Source organism: Macadamia integrifolia, unplaced genomic scaffold (assembly GCF_013358625.1).
Source record: "Macadamia integrifolia cultivar HAES 741 unplaced genomic scaffold, SCU_Mint_v3 scaffold2642, whole genome shotgun sequence".
Lineage (NCBI taxonomy): Eukaryota > Viridiplantae > Streptophyta > Magnoliopsida > Proteales > Proteaceae > Macadamia > Macadamia integrifolia.
In genome coordinates, this window is record NW_024868852.1 from 34,750 (window position 1) to 46,347 (window position 11,598).

Below are 11,598 nucleotides of genomic sequence, written 5' to 3' on the forward strand. Positions count from 1 at the left end.
TGATTATGAGCAAAGCCTACACAACCAAAAACTTTGGGAGGAACCATAAAAGAGGTAGACCCAATAAGGACCTCAATGGGATAGTGAGAGTCCAACACGGGATGTCATCCTATTGATAAGGTATGAAGCATTAAGGAGTAAGGACAGCGTCAGTCCAGTACTGTGGTGGGACATGCATCTCAAACATTATAGAACGAGCAACCTCCAATAAGGTGCCGTTTGACAACACTTTTATTCTTGGAGAGTGTTCTTTTATAGAATTGTTCATTTTCAATTCCATGTTGTGAAAACACTCTGGTGGAATAGAAACGACATTTGGTAAAACTGTTCCAGAAATATCATTACAACAGGAAAAGAACAGAAACAGTGTTTGGCAGACACTTCATATAAATTCAATTCTGAACAATAAAATTAGTAATTACAGACATGCCATTATGGTCAAATTTAACTTAAATAAGGAAGTACTTAGTTAATGAAATTGTCTTTTAACATACTACTGCTCTTAAAAGGAAATACATAAATGAACAAAATTTTCTCTTGACAAAAAAGAATTGTTAAATTACAAAAGGTCACATTTCCTTCCTTCAGAATCTTAGGTCTTTTGGAGGTCTTGTCTCATCCTATGGATTTAGACAAACTGTCCCAACTAATAAGCCTAATATATATCTAGATTACCCAAGTATAGTTCAGGTGACTTTGGCCGGACAAACTCCAAAGAAATAGATCAAATAAGTGGAATTAGGTCTACACTTTGAAATGCAAACATATATAACAGCGATTATTCTCTGTAACAGAGAGAACTTGATTGATTTATTCAGGGAATAATGTCGTAATGTGAGCTAAAGTTACTGTTTCTGAAATCCTAAATTCCCTCTGTTCATCTTTGTAACAGAGAGAACTAGATCAATTATTTTAGGAAATGATATTAGTTTGAGCTATTCTCAATGCAATTCTCTCAGAACACTGTTTATAGGAGCCAATTGATTCTTCTTTCACTCAGATTACAGTATTTAGGACCCAAAAGAAACAATAATTAGAAGCAGAAGCAGAAGCAGATCTCCATAATGTGACTTGGTAAGAGCTTCCATGATACAAAGAACCATCAGACTTTAGTGGCATTATGGACAAGTGAGAGTATAAGCCACCATTTTCTCCATCAACCCCATAACAGATTCCTTAGCTGTTTAACTGATTAAGAAAGGTAGAAGCTAGTTGGAACTGCAGTAGAAACCGCCACAGATAATCTAATCATTCCAAGATTTCTTGCTTCCCTCCATTTGCAAACGGCTTCTTTTGTTTTCTAGCAGCAGCACTCCATTTGCAAATTGCTTCTTTTGCTTCCCTCTATTTATAACCAAAATGTTTGTGTGGATGGTTGCCTTGATTGACATGCTATGAACAATTGAATAAAAAGGTCTTGGTGGATTCGAACCACTATCCCTTCGAACATGCTTGAGACATGCTGATGTTCCAAGCGCTTTACCAATTTAAGCTAAAGACCCATCAAGTAGAATTTGAAATTTACAAGTAACCACAAGACTGTGCCACAAACCATGCTTCAAAGATAATACCCAATGAGGACCTTGCCACAAACCTTCCTAATGTGCCCCACATGTATGGAAATGTACTTCAGGCTGAACAGCAACAAAGTAGTGCAAGGAGATTGAAGAAATGATTTTGCCTAAAATATTTTTGGACTGAAGTTCGGCTAAAGGCCAACCTATCTGAATGCTTTCCCTTGCCAAGAGAACCTTGTGATTATACTAGTGTATCAGACTCTTCTAGACCTGGGAATCCAATATACTTCTCCTTCTTTGATAAGGAACACAACACTTAGCCGGTTGATACAATTTCCAGTCAGCATTTCAATTCCAATCCAACTCAACATGCAGCAAAAGACAAGCACAATGTAGCACCACTATGGATATCAAAGGCTTCAAACACATGGATTAGGATCATCAAGTGAACTGTGTCAGGGTAAATAGTTTAGCTCTGGGTTCAATCAGACAACAGACCAGATGAGTTGGTAAGCATCTTCAGAACATAGAAGAAAGAAAAATCATCACTAACAAAATGTAACCATTTCAGTTAGAAAATAGAATGAGACAGAAAATCTCCTTTTCCCTGAGAATTTTCAGAACTATCCATGTAGACGATGGGACCATGGGCCTGGATATCCCGAAACTCCTGGAATCGAATGCTCTCCTTGTTGAAATATTAAAGAGACTCCTACATTATTACAAATAACAAATGAGAAGGAAATAAAAAATCAAACATTTCATCTCCAGTAATTTTTAAAACAGACAATCTCTACGTCCTTGACTTGGGAATGGCATTTCTTGTGTGCTGATTAAAAAAAAAAAAATAAGAACTTGTTCGAGCTATAATATAGGAAAAGAACCCTTCACTATTCAACCTCCACAATGCTTATTCATGAATCAGGAAAAGAAAAGAAAGAAACTCAAATTATGGCTTCAAATTTTACTTTCATTGGCTCCAACAACTGAAGCAAACTGTCCTTGTAATCAGAATTCTAACTTTGCTTACCCAGCCAAAGTACAATTCCGTCTCCGAGAAGTACAAGTATCAGATACAATAGGGCAAAACGAAAGCAGAACAAAAGTTTATAAAGTAGCTTGAAGAAATGCCCAGATGAAAGCAGCGCTGCTATAGGTGGTCGAGACCTTTAAATTTAAGAAGAGGGATTGCACGTGAGGGAAGAATCAATTATTTCTGTCGGAGATTGCCATAAGAACTTGAGCATCATGGCCGAAATGATGAACAAGGCGCAATTTCTTTCTTTTGGAGGGATTTCGGTTTTTTCCCTCTTTTTCCCTTCTTTTACATTGCAAATGTAAATAATTTTTTTTATGGGGTGGCCGAAGGAAGGGAAGCAACAGCACACACACAGAGATAGAGATATATATATATATATAGAGAGAGAGAGAGAGAGAGAGAGAGAGATTACCCAAAAGATAACATGTGACTTTGTTTTCCAGCTTCAAACTAACCACTGAAGAAGGAGAGCAACAGAGACTCACCCATGAGAGGCAGTTGCAGGAATCATGAGTTTCCTTTTGCAAAAAATTAGAGAGAGAGAGAGAGAGAGAGACTCTCACCTGCGTGGTTAGGGATCTTGGAAGAGAAGAGGCAGCGATTGCTTCCCATGGACGAGAAAGGTTTCACCAGATGAAATCCATTCAGAACTCGTTATGGTTCCTTGCGAGGGAGTAAGATGAAGCCTCCCTTATGTTGGAGAAGGTTTTGTGTTTGAGAGGGTTGGGGTGTTTTTACCGGGAATAAAATGAGAATAGGTATTCTCTTTGTTCTTTCAACTTGTTAAAAGAACAAACAAAACACCTTTTAGGTGCTCTTGCAATCTACTCTATACCTATTCTTTTTCAGTGGTTCATTCCACGGGAATACAGAAATGAACCGGATGTACCAAACACATTTCCATTTTATTTGCATTCCTATAGAACAAAAGAACACCATAAGTGTTCTCTGGAGTGTTATCAAATGGCACCTAAGTGTTTATTCTTGTGTTCCGCGACTCTGTTCTGAGGTGGGGTATCCACATGGTTTGATGGACAGTTCTGTTGGTAGCCAAATAAGACTAAATGGAACCTTCCCCATATTCCATACCATTATTAGGATGCAATACCTTTACCTTAGGATTATATTGAATCTGAATAAATTTGTGAAACACTTGGAAGCAAGCAAATATCTCACTCTTATGGTGCAATAATTTTTTTTGGATGAATAAATAAATTCATTAACAAGGAGAGAAGAATATACAATGGGAGAAAAGGGGAGGGAAGGCTTAAGCTAGCAAGGAAAATCCAACCCAGGGGGGAGAAAAAACATCAAAGCAACAAGCTAAACCAAACCAGCAGGACCAAAGGGATATAACCCAAAATGGGGTGGGGGGGAGGGAGGGGGAGAGAGGCAAGCAACAAAGGGGAGAGATAGAGGTGGGGGGGGGGGGGAGGGCGGCAAGGGCACTAACGGTGGGGGATGGTATCAATATGCAAGTTTCAGGAGATAATGATATGCCTGTTCCTAAGGGAGTTTGGGACCAAGCGAGGCTGAAGAGATTGGATTTTGACGGTAACATCAAAGTAGATGGCTTTTCAAATTTTTTCCGGAGAGCGAGAGTTGGATGACCATCTATGGATGTTTTGCTCCATCCAGAGGTGGTTTATGATTGCACTAAAAGCAAGCTTACCAAGGGTGTCACAGATGGAGGAGCCAGCAAAGGTCATGTCAATTTTGATCCTTTCCCTGTCGAAAGGGAGAATGGGTCTGCTAGAGGGCCAACATCTAGAGAGGACAGCTTTCCAGATGGAGGAAAGAAGATAGGAGAAGAAAAGGTGAGGAATGTCCTCAGAGCCATGAGGGAAGAGACAACAGGAGGGATTAGCGGGGACGTGATAGTAGGAGGCAATTGGAGAGACATTGCCAGACAGTGAAGCTGTGGCAAGGGATATAACCCTTGAACTAGACAAGCTTGGGCCAAGGAACAATAGGGCCAGAGGATCTTATGAAGGACCAAGCAGTTTCGGAGGAGAAAATCCCATTAGAAGAGGGGAGCCAAGTGCATTTGTCTTCCCTTCCCTACGCCCAGGGGGGAGTGGAGGGAGGGCAGACCAGAGGTCTGCAAGGGGAGAGAGAAAGGAGGGGCCAGCCCAGGGGAGAAAGGATAGCGGAAACAGGAGCAGATTTGGGAAGGCCAGAAGAGTAAATGGACCTAGGGGTGATTAGGTGGGAAAGGATGCTCGAAGGGTGCCAGGGATCCAACCAGAGGGAGGTGGATTGGCTATTGCCAATAGAGAAGGAGATGGCATTGAGGGCTAACGGTCTAGGCTGAGAATTTTCCTCTAGATCCAAGAAGCATCAGGAGGGGTAGGGGTCGTTCGGAGAGAGTTGTGCTTAAGCTAAGAGGAATGGATCCAATCAACCTAGATACTTCTCTTCTTTGACACAATTTTCCATATGAGCTTGAGGATACCAACAGATTTGACCTCTTTGATTCTTCTAATTCTTAGGCCTCCTTCAGCTTTGGGGACGCAAACCTTATCCCAACAGAGGGGACGGAGAAACTTAGAGGAATCAGAACCCTTCCAGATGAAAGAGCAGAAAAGACCTTTAGTGGATTTGGTTGTGGAGGCAGGGAGGACAAAAATGCCAGACCAGTAAAGATACATGGACTGGAGAACCGATCTAATGAGAGTTAGTGACCAGTATAGGAAAGGAGCTTGCCTTTCCAGAGCTGGAGTCACTTTCTCAGAAGGTCAAGCATGGTGAGAAGAAAGCCTGGAGGAGATGAGAGGGAGACCCAGATATTTAACAGGAAAGGAGCCCAAAGAGAAACTTGTGATCCCAAGGAGATTCGCCTGAGACTTCGCAATGACACCAGAAAGGAAGAGTCTCGACTTGAGGAGGTTGATACTGAGACCCGAGAGACTTTCAAAAGAATGAAGAGAGGACATGATAGTGGAGGTGGAAAGGGGGTCGTCCTTAGAGAATATCATGATATTATCGCAAAAGCAAAATGAGAGAGCAGAAGGGATTTACATTTTGGGATAGGAGAGATGAGGTGGAGGTCGGTAGCAGATGGAATGGAATGAGACAGAACTTCAAGGGATAGGGAGAAGAGAAAAGGGGATAGGGGGTATCCTTGTCGGATGCCACAACCAGAGGGGGAGCAGCTAGCTGGGCCACTGTTTGAAATTTAAAATGTAACCGCAAGCGTACGGATCAGTGTAGCTACGGGTCGAACACAAGGAGAGCAGCCACTTTATTTTTTTATTTCTTTTAATAATGCGAAAATGAACCGATTAATGGTTGTGATCTAATTCTAATTACCGTCCTAAACATATGTATCTAAAATAACGTCCTAACCATTTGTCATCTAAGAATTTAAATATGCAAGCCACGTAATTAAAATTAAATAAATAAATAACTGAAAATAAACATCCCACGCAATTAAAAAAAAAATAATAATAATAAAGGAAAATGTTTGAGATTTAAAATGTAACCGCAAGCGTACGAATCAGTGTAGCTACGGGTCGAACACAGGGAGAGCAGCCACCTTATTTTTTATTTCTTTTAATAATGCGAAAGTGAACTGATTAATGGTTGTGATCTAATTCTAATTACCGTCCTAAAAATAACGTCCTAACCATTCGTCATCTAAGAATTTAAAGACGCAGGCCACACAATTAAAATTAAATAAATAAATAACTAAAAGTAAACAACCCACGCAATTAAAAAAATAATAATAATAAAGGAAAAAAAATGCTGAAATAAAAATAAAGTAAAAGAAAGGGGATAAAGCTAGAGAGAGACTCACAAGCAGGTTTCTCTACTTAGCCCGAGGGATGCATCATAATATGAGCTTCCCTACTTGACCAGAGAGTTACTCTTACAAGGGTTTCTCTACTTGGCTTTAGGGAAAGGGAGACAATTAAAATAAAAGCAATAAATTGATGGTTCTATGGCTAGGAGGGGCAAAGCCAACACATACACTAGCCATGAACCTTGGGGGAAAGGGATAGCAATAATGTAATGACTGAATAAAAATCCTAAATTAAGAAAGAAATGGTAGTCAGAAGAGGGAATGAGAGGGGGGAGAGAAGACTACTGAAGGAGCCTACTTACTTGAATCAATGCTTGAACTTGAAAAAACAAATTGCTCCACGGCTCGTGATCTTGTCACCTAGATCTAAGCCTAGAACTATAACTTAAAAAATTACAACTCAATTGCATAAATCATAAACATAAAAAGAACTGAATAAAAATAAAAGAGTGCTTGCATTAATTGACATAAAAAAAAACTATTACAAAAGTGATTAAAGCAAAAATAGAGAAGAACTAAAACCAAAGAGTGAGAGAGGGAGAGAGAGAGCAACTAAAAAAAACTAGAAGAAGAATGAATTGTGTCTCCTCCTCTTACATGAGTTGTATTTATAGGGAATGGAGAGGTAGGGTAACAATTTTCTCTTTCCTAAAAGAGAGAAACCCACAATTGATTGTGAGATCTTTTGAGTCCAAAAGTGCTAAGATGGAGGAGAGAGAAGAGAGAAATAAATTTTGAGAAATTTCCTAAAATTTTTTTGCTTATTTTCTTTCCTTTTTTTTTCTAATTTATTTTTCTTCTTTTTTTCTCTCTCCTAGGGACGATTTTTTTTTCTTCCTTTGTGTGATTTGGACAATCTTTGGTGATGATGTGGAGGAGAGAGAAGATTTGGACAATTTTTGGTTCTCCCCTTTTTTTCTCTTTCCTTTTTTTTTCTTCTCTTCTTGCTTCCACGATTTTGCTTTCCTTTTTTTTTTCTTCTTTCTTCTTGTTCCAAGATTTTGCTTGCTTCTAACTTGATGTGGAAATCATGCCCTTAGTGCTTTAAGTGAGTCAGGAAATCTTCAACAAAATCTTCTAAAAAAAACAACCATAAGATTCGAACTTGAGACCTCTTGGTGAGCAAGAGAATTTTGTACACCATAGCTCACCAACTAAGCTAGGTAGTTGTTGTTACCAAAAACAAATCTTTAATCACTTAAAGATGTGGTCCATCGATCCTTGTTGGCATTTGGAGTATTCCTTGTACCTCTGGGACAATTGCAAACGGGCTGGTTCTGCATCTCGGTTCAGTTCTGATCCATTATTCTTTTTCTGACCCGAAAAAGAATAATCATTTGTACGGGTGACCAAACGAATGTGTACTTTTAATTGAACACGTCCATCTTGCTCAGAATTTCGTCCTCTTCGCAACCATGGAAAGAAATAGGACCTCTTTACGTGTAAAATTGAAGATATAGCTCCCGATAGTCCTTAAGGCCTTGAAAATATAAAACCTGCAAAAAGAGAGTAAAACCCAAGGTAGCTCCATTCTAAATATGTAAAATGCATGTTTTACTACCCTAGATTTCACACATAAATGTGCTCATCAGAATTCCCCCACACTTAGACTTTGCTAGTCCTCGAGCAAAACAAAAAGAAAAAGAATAAAGATAAAAAAAACCTAACTCACTTTCGTAGGAATCACGGTTGCACTTAGCATGTGCAAAAAGCCTTTAAACCCCTAGGTCACCCCTAGTGGACGAGTTGTGTCTCGTGGGTGTTTGCAGTGAATATACACCCAAAATTCAGAATAAACAAATCCCAACTTTGGCTAAAGGTAAGGCTCATACCGATCCGGAGCAAAGATAATTTCTCTTACAAGGGACCCCCACACTTGAACTTTTATTACCCTTTATCAATTCCAGGCACTAGCATATTTCTTAATTTGGAACTCACCTCGTCTCTTCCAAAACATCCTTATCTTAAGGCAAAACCACTTGTGAAGAAATAGGGAACCAATGACTAAGGCGTTGGAGTGTTTTTGACCAAACATGTTACCAAGCATTAATGACATTTGCACATTTTTTTTCTCTTTTTTTTTCTGCTTAATAAACTCTATTCTGCTCCACTACTTTTGGCCTGAATGACATGGTGGAGCAAACACCAGACACCCAAGTTACTATGTAGCTTCGCTTTTTGCATATGTCCACAAAGGCAGTGATGCTAGAGTTACTTCAGAAGTTTCCTCCCAATGAATTTCGATCAAGACACCACGCTTCCTGAGGCGCAATGCCCTGTCTAGTTCCAAAGGAATCAACTCTTATTCTTCTTTATACCACATTTCTCAATTCATTTAAAATTGTGCATTTGTCAACCCATGCCAAATTAAAAAGAAGGTCTCAACTCCAAATCAAAAGTACAAGGAACCCACAGACTTACATATGGTCCATCACCATAAAACAAGGGTCTCTTATTTTTCAAAAGAAAGTCTCATCTCAAGACACATGCTTGTTTCTTTCTTCTCAACAGGGTTTTTATACGTTCAAAATGGGTACCTTAGTCAAAACTTTTATTTTCATACATCAAGCAACCGAATGGTATGATCATTAGCCAAAAACCAAAGTAGGACTTCATCCTTAGCAAGCTCAAAAATAAAAAGAAAAACAAACAAAACAAAGTGAAAAAAAAAACAAAAACTGGTTTCCCTCCCCCACACTTAAGTCATGCAATGTCCTCAATGCATGGAAATAATTAAAAACAAAGATAATGCAAGGGGGTCATACCTGATTAAAAATTAGTCATCAGTGTAAAAAGGTTCATGGAGATCCATGACCTCTTCACTACTAGTAGTAGGAAACTCGAGGAACGGTTTCAAACGCTGACCATTAACCTTCGAAATTACCCCTGTTCCTGGATTCAAAATCTCCACAGCCCCATGGGGATATACATTATGAACAATAAATGGGCCATCCCATCGGGATCTAAGCTTACCAGGAAAAAGATGCAATCGAGAGTTGTACAATAAGACCTTATCACCAATTGCAAAAGATTTACGCAGAATGTGTTTATCATGGAAAGCTTTGGTCTTTTCCTTGTAAATTCTAGAACTTTCATATGCTTCATTCCTAAGTTCCTCCAACTCAGATAGTTGGAGCCTACGATGAATTCCCGCATCAGACAAATCAAAGTTAAGCTTCTTAATGGCCCAAAAGGCCTTATGCTCCAACTCAACTGGTAAGTGACAAGCTTTTCCATACACCAAACGGTAGGGAGACTGACCAAGGTCGGTCTTGATTGCAGTCCGATGGGCCCACAAGGCATCAATGAGCCTAAGGGACCAATCCTTACGGTTGGGATTAACAGTTTTCTCCAAGATTTGTTTGATCTGCCTATTAGACACCTCCACTTGGCCACTAGTTTGAGGGTGATAAGGGGTAGATAACTTATGGGTGATCCCATACTTTTTCATTAAGGCCTCAAAAGGCCGATTACAAAAATGAGTACCCCTATCACTAATTATTGCACGTGGTGCACCAAAGCGGGAAAAAATGTTCTCTTTGAGAAACTGGACCACCACTTTGTGGTCATTAGTTTTACAAGGTATGGCCTCCATCCATTTAGAAACATAATCAACGGCCAAAAGTATGTACAAATTCCCAAAAGAATTAGGGAATGGTCCCATAAAATCGATGCCCCATACATCAAAGATCTCAACTACCAAAATAGGGTTGAGGGGCATAATGTTCCTTTTATTGATACGGCCAAAAGACTGGCAGGCAGGGCAAGCCTTGCAAAAATCAAAAGCATCTCTAAAAAGAGTGGGCCAATAAAATCCGCATTGGAGAACCTTTGCGGCAGTCTTCTTAGGTCCAAAGTGTCCACCACATGCATGATCATGACAAAAAGAGAGAATAGAATGTTGCTCATGATCAGGAACACATCGTCGGATAATCTGATCCGGACATATCTTAAACAAATAAGGATCATCCCAGAAAAAGTGTTTAACTTGGGAATGAAACCTATACTTATCTTGAGTGGACCAGTGATCCGGAGTCACACCTGAAACTAAGAAGTTGACAATGTCAGCAAACCATGGTTCACTAGACATTGTAAATAATTGTTCATCTGGAAAGTTCTCGTTGACTGGAGAATCAACAGCCAAAGAATTGGGAAGTCGGGATAAATGGTCTGCAACTAGGTTTTCAACTCCTTTCTTATCCCTAATTTCTAAATCAAACTCTTGCAAAAGTAAAACCCACCTAATGAGACGGGCTTTGGCATCCTTCTTCTGAACTAGGTATCTGAGGGCAGAATGACCAGTATACACCACCACATGTGAGCCAACTAAATAAGACCGAAACTTTTCTAATGCAAACACAACAGCTAAAAATTCTTTTTCAGTGGTTGTATAATTGAGTTGTGCATCATTTAAGGTCCTACTAGCATAGTAAATGACAGTGGGTAACTTATTAATCCTTTGACCTAAAACTGCTCCTATGGCAAAATCTGAAGCATCACACATCAGTTCAAAAGGTTCAGTCCAAACAGGTGGTTGAACAATGGGTGCATTGGTCAACTCCTTCTTAAGTTGCTTGAAGGATTCTAGGCACTCTTTGGAAAACTCAAAAGTCTGATCTTTGACAAGTAATGAGGTGAGAGGTCGGGCTAACTGACTAAAGTTCTTAATAAACCTTCTGTAGAAGCCTGCATGCCCTAGAAAGGACCGAACATCCTTAACAGATTAAGGAGGTGGTAAATTATCAATTAAATCCACTTTGGCTCTATCTACCTTAATTTCCTCCTTGGATATTACATGGCCTAAAACAATACCAGATTTAACCATAAAATGACATTTCTCCCAATTCAAAACCAAATTCTTAGATATGCACCTTTTCAAAACTAGGGAAAGATGATGAAGACATTCAGAATAGGAATTCCCATAAATTGAAAAGTCATCCATAAATACTTCTAAGAATTTTTCGACCATGTCAGAAAAAATGCTCATCATGCATCGTTGGAACGTAGCAGGGGCATTGCAAAGCCCAAAGGGCATACGCCTGTAAGCAAATGTTCCATATGGGCATGTAAAAGTGGTCTTATGTTGGTCCTCTAAAGCAATTGGGATTTGGTTATAGCCGGAATATCCATCAAGAAAGCAATAGTATTCATGTCTAGCTAACCTCTCTAACATCTGGTCAATGAATGGCAATGGGAAGTGGTCCTTCCAGGTTGCCGCATTTAACTTCCTGTAGTCT

At 39.4% G+C, this 11,598-nt stretch overlaps 1 long non-coding RNA gene across 1 annotated transcript; it reads right to left on the reverse strand.

Annotated features, from left to right (window-relative positions):
* Nucleotides 1-941: 941 nt before the first annotated feature.
* Nucleotides 942-3,309, reverse strand: LOC122066968. Its single transcript, XR_006136534.1, has 3 exons — nt 3,120-3,309; nt 2,969-3,013; nt 942-2,229 (listed from the first exon to the last, which is right to left on the reverse strand). It is a non-coding gene; the product is annotated as an uncharacterized LOC122066968 (long non-coding RNA).
* Between the last annotated feature and the right edge of the window lie 8,289 nt (nt 3,310-11,598).